Source organism: Lissotriton vulgaris, chromosome 11 (genome assembly GCF_964263255.1).
Source record: "Lissotriton vulgaris chromosome 11, aLisVul1.2, whole genome shotgun sequence".
NCBI classification, from domain to species: domain Eukaryota; kingdom Metazoa; phylum Chordata; class Amphibia; order Caudata; family Salamandridae; genus Lissotriton; species Lissotriton vulgaris.
In genome coordinates this window covers 502,893,644-502,907,560 of record NC_141699.1, presented here as the reverse complement: position 1 = coordinate 502,907,560, position 13,917 = coordinate 502,893,644, and positions in this window count along the sequence as shown.

Below are 13,917 nucleotides of genomic sequence, written 5' to 3'. Positions count from 1 at the left end.
TGACAATGGTCTAAAGTTCACACTCTCAATTAGTGCCAATGAGACTGTTTTTTTGGACACTAATGTCTGTGTGAAGAATGGCCAACTCAAAACTACTGTCCATCAGAAAAACACAGGAACCAACAGCGTGCTGCAAGGAAGAAGTTTCCATCCGGATAGCCTAAAGAGAAACATCCAGTATGGAGAATTTATCCGGATGAAACACAACTGTTCCAATAGAATTGAGATGAATAACAAATTCAAAGACACAACTGAGAGATTTCTAAAAAGAGGTTACAAATATAATGATGTGAGACGAGGTGAACTGAGGGCAAGAGAAGTGACAAGGGCAGAAATGCTGATAAACAAAAAGAATCTGAACACAGAGAAACCATCACGAGAACCAATAAGAATGGTGTTGACATACAGCAAAGAAAGCTATAAAGTACGTAAAGTATGAAATAAATATTGGAACATTTCAGTTAAAGATCCAGATATTGGAGAAAAACAGGGGAAACATCCTCAAATGTCATTCAGAAAGGCACCATCATTACGTGATAAATTGGTCAGAAGTCACTTTCAAATAAAGAAATGGGACACATGGCTACAAGAAAGGCAAAAGGGCTTCAATAAATGTAGCCAGTACAAGGCTAGTAAAATTGAAAGATCATTAAAATCTATCAAGGATCCACAAGGCAAAACTATCAACGTAGAAAATGTGATTACATGCAACACCACAAATGTGGTATATATGTTGAAGTGTTTTTACGGTAAAAAATACATTGGGAGTACGATCTGCCCATTAAGCAAGAGGATCCTGGAACGTGCGTGTTTATCTAGGTTTCTGATCGATACTGTGACCTTATGCCCCTATTCGGCTATAAATCCATTTATTCCCTATATTGGCATAGCCGTTCAAGTGCGATTTTCTGAAAAGTCATCTCTGGCCTCACACGAACAGAGCCACATTCCAGCATAGTTCCCTCTGCCACTTCCTTTGCGACCAATTAGTGCAATGACAGAGCAGTAGTCACTATCTGATATTCCTAGATAACACTCCGAGTTCTTCAACAAGATAAAAACTCAGCAAACCTGGAAATCCCCGCTTACTATGTTTTGATTAGTAATGGAACTCTAATGAGCAACTGATAACTATCACTTCCTAGTGACATCTTTAATTGACGTCTTATGTCCAGCAAACTTGCGTCAAACCCGGCACCTGTCAGGTATAAATATTACCAACGTTGCCTTAAGTAATGCCTGTTGTACGAGCTACTGAAGCCAGCTGCCTGCACGACCCCGTGTTGGTAAATCTAGCACTCTGTCGCTGCAGCCTGCTATCCTGTGGTGGTGAAGCTGCTGATACCATTATCGCCGCTAAAGCGCGAACTATGGTGCAGTCCGCTTAAGGAGCTGAACAGCTGTCCTCTGCGAAGACATCCAGCAGATCCAGCTGCCCGCGGACGCTGTCCCCTCTCCTTCCTCGACGCGCTGAAGAGAAGCCGCTGCCTTTCTCGTGCAGAGAAATCCAGTCCCGGCGCTTCCGGTTTACCCTCGCGGGTGACTGGGATATCGAGAGAGACCCCTGAAGGAGATACCAATCCTCCATCATTCTATTCAGAGGTATGGTGTTGACTAAACCCTTAGACGAGAATTCTTGAAACAAACCTTGGCAAAACCAACTTAACTTAAAGCTACTTACTTACTCCCCTTTCACGTGTTAGGCTTAGGTCAGGCACACTGGGGTAGGCTTAGTTAGAAGCACCAGTTGAGTATGTTAGCCTAATGTATATATGACTGTATATATGTTTTATTACTTTTAAACCATTGTATGGCTAAGAAACCATATCAATGCTTTTACAGTTCTATTTCGCAATACTTATCTTACTGTACGTACTTTTTATAATAACAATTATTGCAATTGTGGCAATACATTTCTCTTGTACGAGAAGAAAGACTGTTCAATAAATGTTAACCCTTTATTGACAAACGCCCGTCTCTCTATTCTCTACATCTCGTGAAAGTAAACTGCACTAGACTGACTGAGTGAAATACATGTCTATTGTTTCACACGACCCTAGAGATTGACTCTTGATCTGAGGAGCAAAGTTGTCATGTTGCACGGTTGTTGGAAAGCTGAATCCCTTCTTGTCTGTGCCAAGGAAGCTGATCACTTCCTATGCAGAGAAGAAAGTTTCCAGTGACCTCTGAGCTAGTTGGTAACACAACCCAAAGTTTAGCATAGTCAGTGGAGGCCTGGAATATCCGCAGTTCCACGTCGATACTACTGTTTATGTTATTCCAATGCGCAGGGCCTAGTGGGAAACTAGGAACTACACTACATGGCGCCCAACGTTTGGTAAGGCGATAAACTAACGCAAGACTTTTAGAGTAACTCAGTCGTGCATATTTCACACAGACCCCTTTCTCCCGTAAATACTCCAATAGACGTCTGGAGTGGGTGAAAGGTTAAAATCCGCCCGACCTTAGTAGGAAGAGATTGCTATGTAGAGCTCTGGTTTATTCAACGTTGAAGGATACAGTGTTCCAAATTATTGTGCACCTAATCTTTGTCTCCTTGGAGACCTACTCTGCAAACCTCGCATTTTTACAATGCCAGAAAACGGAACCTCTGGAGCCGCAGCAGATGCGACTCAGCAAGGTCCTGAATACACAGACCCGGATGCTATTAACATCCCGGTCCACTTAAGAAGATCTATAACGTTAAAACTTATAGAGAACGGACTGACACCACAAGGTGGTACAGTAATTTTCGTGATAGAGGCTCACGAGTATCGGCAGACAGAGGTATTCTATTCATGGATAAACTTTCCAGCGGTAAACGCTATAACAAAAGAGTTTCACTATTACAAAATAGAGGAACCTCCGGGAGAGTACGCTCCTTTCGAGGAGATTGAAATCCCACTTAAATTTCAAGAGCACCTGCTCTGGTTTAATGGCGCCCTAAAACACAATGATCACATTACTAGGCTCGGTCCACTAGATAGACCAGGAGCCACGTGGCCGGTTCTAGCCAGCTACACACCACATCCTGACATTGTAAAAATGTCTAAGGAAGAGCTGTTAGTACAGCTAAACACATTAATAAAAGTACATAGGCAATTAGTCCAATATGTAATGCGGACTGCAACAGTCCAGCCAGCTGTTAATACACCACAGCTGACCCCTCATCAGGGGAACACAAATAAAATTACACCACAGAACATACAGTCATGTCTTGGTAAAACACCCGTAAAACGGGAACAAATTCCTTTCTGGTTAGCCCAGAAAATCACTCAAATAGAGGCAGTATTTCCTGATACTACCCCTATTGAGAAACACAGAATCTTGACCATCTGCCTTCCTATGGGAATCGCACCACACGTGGAGGACTGTGACACTTGGGGTACAGTCTTTGCTTCCATTTACACAAAAACACACGGTGTTCCGTCTATGGCGGTAATACCAGAAGTGCTAAAACAGATTCAAAATGAATTCGGTCCAGAGCCCGCTTTAAATCTAGGTATGAAATTACAGAAAGACTTCAAGCAGGTCACGGCTATATTATTAGCCAACATTAGAGGAGAAGCAGCATCTGTGGCGATTTGCCAGAAGTTGAAGGAAACAGATATAAAAGATCCTGTTGAGCTTGCAAAAATCATAGAAAAGTGCTATGAAGAATTAGGTAGAGACAGCTTGGGTGGAAAACCAGTTAAGCCCTAACTGCTCGAAAATCCTGAAAAATTATTTATTAAAAATAATTTAAATACTCCTAAAAAGAGCTGGGATGGAAATAAACAATCCACTCCCAAGGAAAAAGTTTTCCAGTCCAGACTCCGACTCGAGAACGCCAGTCTCCCCAGCGGGAGCCCTCTGAGAAAAGATATAACCTTAGAAATAGGGATAATCTGAAAAAACCTGATAGATATCAAAGTATTGATACACGTCCCTCTCGATCTTTTCCACAGAATTCGGAAAGAAGAGGACGGTCAGACCCAGGAGAGCACACCAAGTCCAAAGACAAGGAACCTGCTCAAAATAAGAAATCTCAATTTCAGAAAAAGAAGGTAGCCAGTATTAGAGTAATCAACCATGCCGAGAATACTGAGGACACAGTTGAAAAACGGGGAGTGGGCATTGACAATGTTGGACAGTGCAGCAGAAATCAGTGTAGCGCGCAAGATCTTGATGAGTCATCTGGAGACAGTGGACACGAATGAATACATTCAAGTTGAAACTGCCGACGCCAGACTTAGCGAGCCCCATAAAATATACGAAATAACATTGCGTATAGAGGGTGATAAGACTAGGAAAATTAAGGGTCTATTTTGGGATAAGCTCTCAAAAGGCTATGATATTCTGTTAGCTGAAAAAGATTGGCCCCCAGAGTTTGTCAGGGAGTGCCCTCGTGGCGAAGAAGTGATTATGCCTGCCTTCTCAAATCACATACCGATTCACAAAAAATACACATATGCAAGGAAATGGGCAGTGGCCCAGGCACCTGCATTGTATAAAAATCATGTAGGATGGGATGAGGATTCACCGCCTCACAAAATCCAATTAAAAAGTGAACCAACTGCCCAACGGCAGTATCCCATAAAGCAAGAAGCTAAAAAACAGGTCAGGGAGATCTTAGATCAACTTGAGTACCAGGGGGTGATTGAAACATGCACCTCTCAAATGAACAATCCTTTGTTTCCTGTCTCCAAGCCAGACAATTCATATCGTCTAGTTTTGGACTACAGACATCTTAATACTTGTTGCAAAACTTTTGCAGTACAAAACTCGCATAGTGCAGCCCTAATGAATAACATAGTTAGGAAAAAATATAAAACGACATTAGACATTTCTAATGGTTTCTTTTGTCAAAACATTGCACCAGAAAGCAGATATTTGACCGCTTTCTCTGCATTTGGGTCGCAGAAAAAATTCTGTCGACTCCCACAGGGGTTCAAGAACAGCACAGGACTATTCTCAGCTAGGGTAACAGAGTTACTACAAATCTATGATGATGAAGCATTGTCTTACGTAGATGATATTTATCTCACAGACGACGACTTGGATACTCACTTGAAAAGAGTGAACACCATTATACTTGGGTTCGCAGCAGAGGGTTACAAATTCAACTTTAAAAAGTCTCGAATTGCCCATCTGACAGTACTATTTTTAGGGTACGAATTATCAAGTGAAGGGAAAAGCCTAGCGGACAACTTCTTAGAGAAGTGCGCTGTACTCCAAGCTCCAAAAACGCTGAAGAATTTACAATCCATTCTAGGTTTTCTGAATTTCGGAAGAACTTACATTCTAAATTACGCAGAGAGGGTTAAACCTCTCTACGAACTAATTAAACCTGATTTCAAACAAATCAATTGGACTCAAAAACACACAGAAATTTTGAGATCACTGCAAACAGACATGTTAGCAAAAACTAAATTAGATACACGTGACAACACACGTGATCTTGTAATCCGAGTTTTCCCAGGAAGATGCGGATTCACATACCTAACCTCTAATGAGGGAGAAAAGGTACCAATTTCAATTAAATCTCACTTGTACACACAAGCAGAAAAAACATTCAGTCACACAGAAAGAACTGTGAAAGCAGTGCAAATCGCATTGGCAAATGAACGAGAACTAGCACACGGCAAACGGATTAATATCCTTACAGCGGAATCCGCCTTCGAGGCGCTATTCAGCCCAGTAAACCTGCCTACAGTGCCACTGGATCCGAAATGGATACAGTGCATAGATTCTCTAGGAGCGGAAGATGTGAAATACTATTTCGCCCCGCAATTTGAAGAACTGAATGATTTAGAGTATAAAGAAGAATATCCTCTGCCAATCGAAATTCTGCCTCTCCCACAATACGCCTGTATAATCTATACAGATAGCTTTGTACAGCATTTCAACGTAGAGAGAAAATCCTACGATGCAGCATGTGCGATCATTAAAGGTCGTTGGCTGTGCGGTAAATTCAGACCGAAAGTAACAAAAACTGAATCTGTAAGAAACTGTTTGGTTCAGAGAACTGAAATCAGATCTTTAAAGATGGCGCTCGAAAATGCAGAACGTGAATTCCCGACACTTATCGTGTGCGATTCTCAATTTTGCGTCAACTCTTACAAAAATAAACTGCAGAGTTGGATCAAAAACGACTACAAAGATGACACAGTTGCCACAATAAAGCATAAATTGCTCTGGAACGAGGTAGCTCTTTTACACAAAGAACTACAAAAGACTCACGTGATTCACGCACAGAGTCTTCAACGTGATGGCGTTCACGTTGCAGGGAATTCATTGGCTAATACAGCCAAAGCGGAAGCAACTAAACCGGCTTCCGTAGCCACAAAAAAGCGTACAGATAAGTACATAGACGGGGAAACTATGCTGGCAGTAAAAACGACCGTAAAAGGCGACTGTGCAGCACTACCCGTAAACTATCCACTCAATTATGCATACATAATCGATGCAAACTCCGTTCCTTTTGCTCAAATCCCTGGAGTGGGGGACAGAGTAATTCCAAACAGGAGCAGGAGGGGCTTCCTCTTACTGGAAGCACACATGGGATTGGGTCTGAGACACCAAACAATTAAGGATTCTCTGAAAGAATTGCAATCAGAGTACTGGTGGCCGGACATGAGTGAAGGAATTCATGACTTCGCAAAGAACTGTCCAGACTGCAACAGAGATCGCAGTGATGAACCGGCAAGTATAGTTTCCGAAATCCTGATAGACTGCATAACGCGGTCTATCTGCGCAATCAAAGAAGAGAAGCGCGTCCCAGTGTACACCATTAAGACGAAAAGCACTTAAAAAATGAGGCCTCCAGCGCTCGGCTGACGCTAGAACGGTTATAAAAGATTTGCGAGTCAATATCGGCATATACGCAATTACCACGTTCCATTCTGACCAGGGTCCTGCTTTCAGCTCTCGAGCCTATAAGGAGGCCATGGCCAGCATGGGAATTGGGTTGCGGTATTCTTGTCCGTCATACCCCGGAAGGGAACAGTGTGGTAGAAAGAAAAAACCGTGACATAAAGCAATCTATAACAGCGAAGGTATTAGGTTCAGGCGCTGGGTGGGTCAAACATTTAATAAGTGTCCAGACTAGTCTTAACAACATGCCAAGAAATTCTCTAAAAGGTTTCAGCCCATACGAACTATTGTTCGGAATTAGAATGCGAGTTCAGGACCTCAATAGTCAGATGTCAGTGGTACAAGAAAAAACAACAGACTTTGACATCAAAGATCGTTTGGCTGTTTTACAGGAACTGAATGAAACAAGAAAATCATTAAGCAACATAAAGTTAAAGCAACAGCCAAGTACCACTGACGAGGCACCACCCGCAACAGCCCCAGCAAGGCCTGTCTGGATTCCAAAGATTGGGGATCTAGTCAGAGAAAAGATCGCGGTTAAGAAGGAATTTGGGCCTTCTTACAGAAAAGCAGTACCTGTCTTGGCAGTCACCGGAACAAGATCAGTTGTGCTACCGCCCCTTGCTGGTAAAAAGGAGAACAGAGTCGTGTCTATCGATCTGGTAAAACCACAAGCATGTGGCCTATAATCAACAGTAGGCCCAGTGGACTCCCAAGAAACAACAGAATACCCAAACGTGCAACAATCCAAGAGGTTCAAACTGAAAGACTAATCACATTCGATCAGCCTGCAGTGCACAATGAAGGACTATGCAATAATGCCATGGAACTCGTGCCTCTTGAAACACAGATTGAAACAGTTCGTCAAGAAACAACACCAGTCTACAATGATGTGGCATCAGAAAGTGCTACCGAAAGACAGATTGAAAGAACAATCCCATCAATTGACAGAACTGCCTCTGGTTATTTCATCAACTTCGACAACTTCTCTGAAGATTTAAACGAGCCCGAAGTGATGCCAGAAACAAAAAAGACTTTTAAAGAAAAAGCAACGGAACTCTTTCATCAACTGAAGGAAATCTACCTTATTTCCCCTTGGTTAGAGTTCTGGTTCGGTCTAGGTGTATTTTTCCTCCTGCTTTGGCTCATCATGGTACTGTGTTTGGGAAAATTCATTGAGGGAAAATATATTACAATGGACACAGCAAGTCAGAACATCAACCTAGTCCTGAAACCACACAGATCATCCCACGTGAAGAAAAGAGAACTGTCAACAGTAAATGTCACAGCAATTCCAATACCTGGTGGGGTAGTATGGGAGAAAACAGACTATGAGATCTATGGTCCGGTCGAAATCCTGAAGTATCCTCATCAACTAAAGGTTTCCTTAAGTGACTTTGTGACACCAAGTACATTCTCTGATGATTGGGACTTTAACAGTATTAATGACATGATGTCTGATTTAGTAATGTCAGCTAGATTCACAGATCATGATTATTTACAAGGTTCATCTAGTTATGAGCAGTTATTCTGTTACACCCATTATGGGGATCATTACTTGCATAAATCTGCACAGCCTTGAAATGTTTTTATGTATAATCAATAGGAACATTGTGCTACACCACCTAAAAGCAGTTCTAAAGCATTTTTTGAGAAATTCAAATACTTCTCAGGGGTTAACACCAGTGATGCAGAAACGTTTTATTATAAACTGTTAGATAAAACAGGAATGAAAACAATGCTGACAAATTCTAAATTGATATATTCAGAAGCATTTTATGACAAAATGATGACATTTGGTTTTGATTATTGGAAAAATAATATTGAAACGAAAACAATTTGGGGTACAAAAGATTGGCAGGTGCAAGGCATAGAAGCACTATTTAGAACCTGCATGATACCAGAACAAATGTTATTTTTAAATGACACAATACACCAAACATCTTGTCTTGGCCTAGCTAAGATCAAAGACCTTAAAACACCGTCTATACCGAAGCCAATACCTGAGAATACAACCACAGATATTGAGTTAGACGTATCACAAATTTTACATTTCAACAGAACACATCCTGATTGGAAAAAGTGGTTAATCTGGCCTACAGACACAAATAGCTGTCAAGATCGATTCCTGAATAAAACACAAGGGGTTAAAAATGACCAGATTAGACCCTAGATATTCCCAGAGACAACATCCAGGGATTATAACAACATACAGTGTAGGGAAACTCTGCCTTGAATGGCTAACCTCGTCCACACTGGCTGAAATTAAGCAACACTTGTCTTTATTAAAAGATGGTGCTGATTTGCGCGATTTCATTCTTGGACCACGCAAACAGCGTCAAAAGCGTTTCATAGCGACCAGTATCTATGCTGCTTACAACGAGGCTTGGAAAGTAAAGCAAATTGAAACTGCTGAAAAAATACGAGAAATTGATCGTATTAATTTGGAGAAATCACTTTCTGTGGTAGACAATGGATTAACGACTCTGTCTTCCAGAATATATTCTTTGGACAATATTGTATCCTCTGCCTTTGATGTGATAGACAGAGATTTGCTCATGTTACAACATGGCCAATCTCAATTACGCTCTATTATAGAATTAGGCTGGACGCTGCAAAATCTTCGTTCAGGCTATGTGCCTTGGCGTTTAATCAACACAACGTCATTATTTTCCAGTTTTAACCTTACTGATAAACAGATCAGTTTGGCACAGAAAGGAGCAGACTATACAATCCTGAGCATCGAAAAACTCGAGAGATTACCATTGACAATGTCAGAGAGTCCTGTCATTGAATGGATAATACACGGAATTATCACAATTCCGATAACAACTTTCCGATTTAAAAAGTGCCTTGAGTACATACCCGCTGGCCAGTATGAACAATTGGGTAAAGGATATGTAAAATCCGAATGGAAATTACCATACACTCATTCTTGCTATAGTGACAGTGACAAAAATGTATTTCTTAGTGGTGAAAATTGTAAACATTCACTAAGCGGTATACTTTTGTGTCAGGGTATTAATTTACACGGAGCATGTGATGGAAATTCAAACAACCTTTCATGCCACCAGCTAGTCACACCTGCAACTCAGATAGAGCCCTTCTTTATGCAACTCGCGAACGGGAGTTACATTCTTAGAACGGATCACAGATGTTGTGGCCTCACGCCAGGGAAAAGTTATCTAATAGAAGTAACGTCCATGGTCAAATGTTGTATGCAAGCATTGTTTCCGAGTGGGCCTCCAGACATAGTGACTCCCATCTGGCCTCGTCTGAATCTCTATTCTATACGAATTGATACATTAAGCAAAATGAAATCTGTACTTTTACAGACAACAGTGCCTATAACGTCATCTAAAGAGACGTATGATCTTCTAGTTGCAAGGACAGCTACTGAAATTCATGACCTTTTATCAACAAATTGCCCCGTGCATTTCGTAGAAATGTTCAGCCAACTCCTTAACATGTCTAGTGCAACAAGCATCCCAGGCATATTTAAGACAGTCTTTACGGGACTGCTAACACCCTTCCAGGCAATTTTGGGAATCTTTCCTAATTTTGTGCACTCCATTTTTGGCGGCATACCATTATTTTTGGGACTCGTCGCAGGGATTCTATTTTTGACCCTCCTGCTACGTTATGGCAAGCCTCGGCTCAGACATAGCTCCCATGGGAATGGAAGAGACAATCCTAGCAATGCGCTACCGGGACAGGATAACTAACGTCCTTGGATTGGCCAGGCTGAGAGATCTAAACATGACCTGGTTCCTTTCATTCAGACCGATATGGCAAAATTGCATTTTACCTGTGCTACGGTGTATGCTTTGCGGCGATGAATGCGTGTTGGACATCTGTCTTTCACTTCCATCAGCAGTACCAATGGACGTCGATACTTTGCTCAGTCCAATAACGGCTCACGCATTGTGTTGTCCCCAGCGGCTACCAATCCTGATGAAGGCATACGTGGAGACTCCTGTTCTACAGCCAAGTGGTAACAGTGGAGCGAGTGACAAAAGCAACATCATCCAGGTACAACGTTCTGTGAGCATTGCTGGTCCTGACTATGATGACAGCAATCATTCTCAGACCTGCCAAGTTACAGCGCTATCTAATTTGGTTGAACTATCACCTGAATTTGTAGACCAATTCTTTGAGAGCCTGTCTGATACGATGTTCTCACCCATAGAGAAACAATAACTTTTAAGAAGCTTTCCGACACACAGTGTTCCCATGAACTCTGAATTCGGCCTTCAGTTTTGATCAACAAAAACTGCCAAGAGCTTTGGAAATCTATTTTCTTTGAATTGGACAATTTTTTTTAATATTGACCTTTTTTGGCACGAACAATTCTTTGCTTAACGTAAAAACTATTCTTAGAGAACAGAAGCTTCACACTTCTATTTCTAAACACATCTAGAGACATAACAACATTACACCAGCCTCTAGCACACATGTTATTAAAATGCATTTTTATGTGATGATTTATCTCGCTTTTCTTCTGTCAGAGATACTTCATGTGTAATTCCTTTTGCATAATCGTTCATTGATTTCATATGCAATAATTTTTTGAATGATTACTATGCTTTAAAAAAAACGTACAGTACCTAAATTCATGTATTACAAGTACGCCTATTTCGAATGCATTTATGTATTTTGGGGTGGGCAATGTTACACATGCATCTAATTGCTTTAGTTTTAGTAATTTTGATGGACATTAACCCGTGGAGTGGGTGTTGCGTGTTTATCTAGGTTCCTGATCGATACTGTGACCTTATGCCCCTATTCGGCTATAAATCCATTTATTCCCTATATTGGCATAACCGTTCAAGTGCGATTTTCTGAAAAGTCATCTCTGGCCTCACAGGAACAGAGCCACATTCCAGCATAGTTCCCTCTGCCACTTCCTTTGCGACCAATTAGTGCAATGACAGAGCAGTAGTCACTATCTGATATTCCTAGATAACACTCCGAGTTCTTCAACAAGATAAAAACTCAGCAAACCTGGAAATCCCCGCTTGCTATGTTTTGATTAGTAATGGAACTCTAATGAGCAACTGATAACTATCACTTCCTAGTGACATCTTTAATTGACGTCTTATGTCCAGCAAACTTGCGTCAAACCCGGCACCTGTCAGGTATAAATATTACCAACGTTGCCTTAAGCAATGCCTGTTGTACGAGCTACTGAAGCCAGCTGCCTGCACGACCCCGTGTTGGTAAATCTAGCACTCTGTCGCTGCAGCCTGCTATCCTGTGGTGGTGAAGCTGCTGATACCATTATCGCCGCTAAAGCGCGAACTATGGTGCAGTACGCTTAAGGAGCTGAACAGCCGTCCTCTGCGAAGACATCCAGCAGATCCAGCTGCCCGCGGATGCTGTCCCCCCTCCTTCCTCGACGCGCTGAAGAGAAGCCGCTGCCTTTCTCGTGCAGAGAAATCCAGTCCCGGCGCTTCCGGTTTACCCTCGCGGGTGACTGGGATATCGAGAGAGACCCCTGAAGGAGATACCAATCCTCCATCATTCTATTCAGAGGTATGGTGTTGACTAAACCCTTAGACGAGAATTCTTGAAACAAACCTTGGCAAAACCAACTTAACTTAAAGCTACTTACTTACTCCCCTTTCACGTGTTAGGCTTAGGTCAGGCACACTGGGGTAGGCTTAGTTAGAAGCACCAGTTGAGTATGTTAGCCTAATGTATATATGACTGTATATATGTTTTATTACTTTTAAACCATTGTATGGCTAAGAAACCATATCAATGCTTTTACAGTTCTATTTCGCAATACTTATCTTACTGTACGTACTTTTTATAATAACAATTATTGCAATTGTGGCAATACATTTCTCTTGTACGAGAAGAAAGACTGTTCAATAAATGTTAACCCTTTATTGACAAACGCCCGTCTCTCTATTCTCTACATCTTGTGAAAGTAAACTGCACTAGACTGACTGAGTGAAATACATGTCTATTGTTTCACACGACCCTAGAGATTGACTCTTGATCTGAGGAGCAAAGTTGTCATGTTGCACGGTTGTTGGAAAGCTGAATCCCTTCTTGTCTGTGCCAAGGAAGCTGATCACTTCCTATGCAGAGAAGAAAGTTTCCAGTGACCTCTGAGCTAGTTGGTAACACAACCCAATTAAGTTTAGCATAGTCAGTGGAGGCCTGGAATATCCGCAGTTCCACGTCGATACTACTGTTTATGTTATTCCAATGCGCAGGGCCTAGTGGGAAACTAGGAACTACACTACAGTTACAAATATAATGATGTGAGACGAGGTGAACTGAGGGCAAGAGAAGTGACAAGGGCAGAAATGCTGATAAACAAAAAGAATCTGAACACAGAGAAACAATCACGAGAACCAATAAGAATGGTGTTGACATACAGCAAAGAAAGCTATAAAGTACGTAAAGTATGAAATAAATATTGGAACATTTCAGTTAAAGATCCAGATATTGGAGAAGAACAGGGGAAACATCCTCAAATGTCATTCAGAAAGGCACCATCATTACGTGATAAATTGGTCAGAAGTCACTTTCAAATAAAGAAATGGGACACATGGCTACAAGAAAGGCAAAAGGGCTTCAATAAATGTAGCCAGTACAAGGCTAGTAAAATTGAAAGATCATTAAAATCTATCAAGGATCCACAAGGCAAAACTATCAACGTAGAAAATGTGATTACATGCAAAACCACAAATGTGGTATATATGTTGAAGTGTTTTTACGGTAAAAAATACATTGGGTGTACGATCTGCCCATTAAGCAAGAGGATCCTGGAACACATAAGGTCTATACAAAATAAAGACCACACATATGTAATAGCTAAACATATGCTAAAACATGAGAATAAAACATGGCAGGATGTAACCTACAGTGGATTAGCAACCATACCCACAAATGAAAGAGGAGGAAATAGGATCCGCAAGCTGAGACGCTTGGAGTCAAGGCTAATTATTCGTTTCAAGTCCAGAGGAAATGCATATACATCTATAAGATATCATTGGATCGACATTGATGGAATTTGGCTAAGGACTGCAACCTGTGAAAAAATGA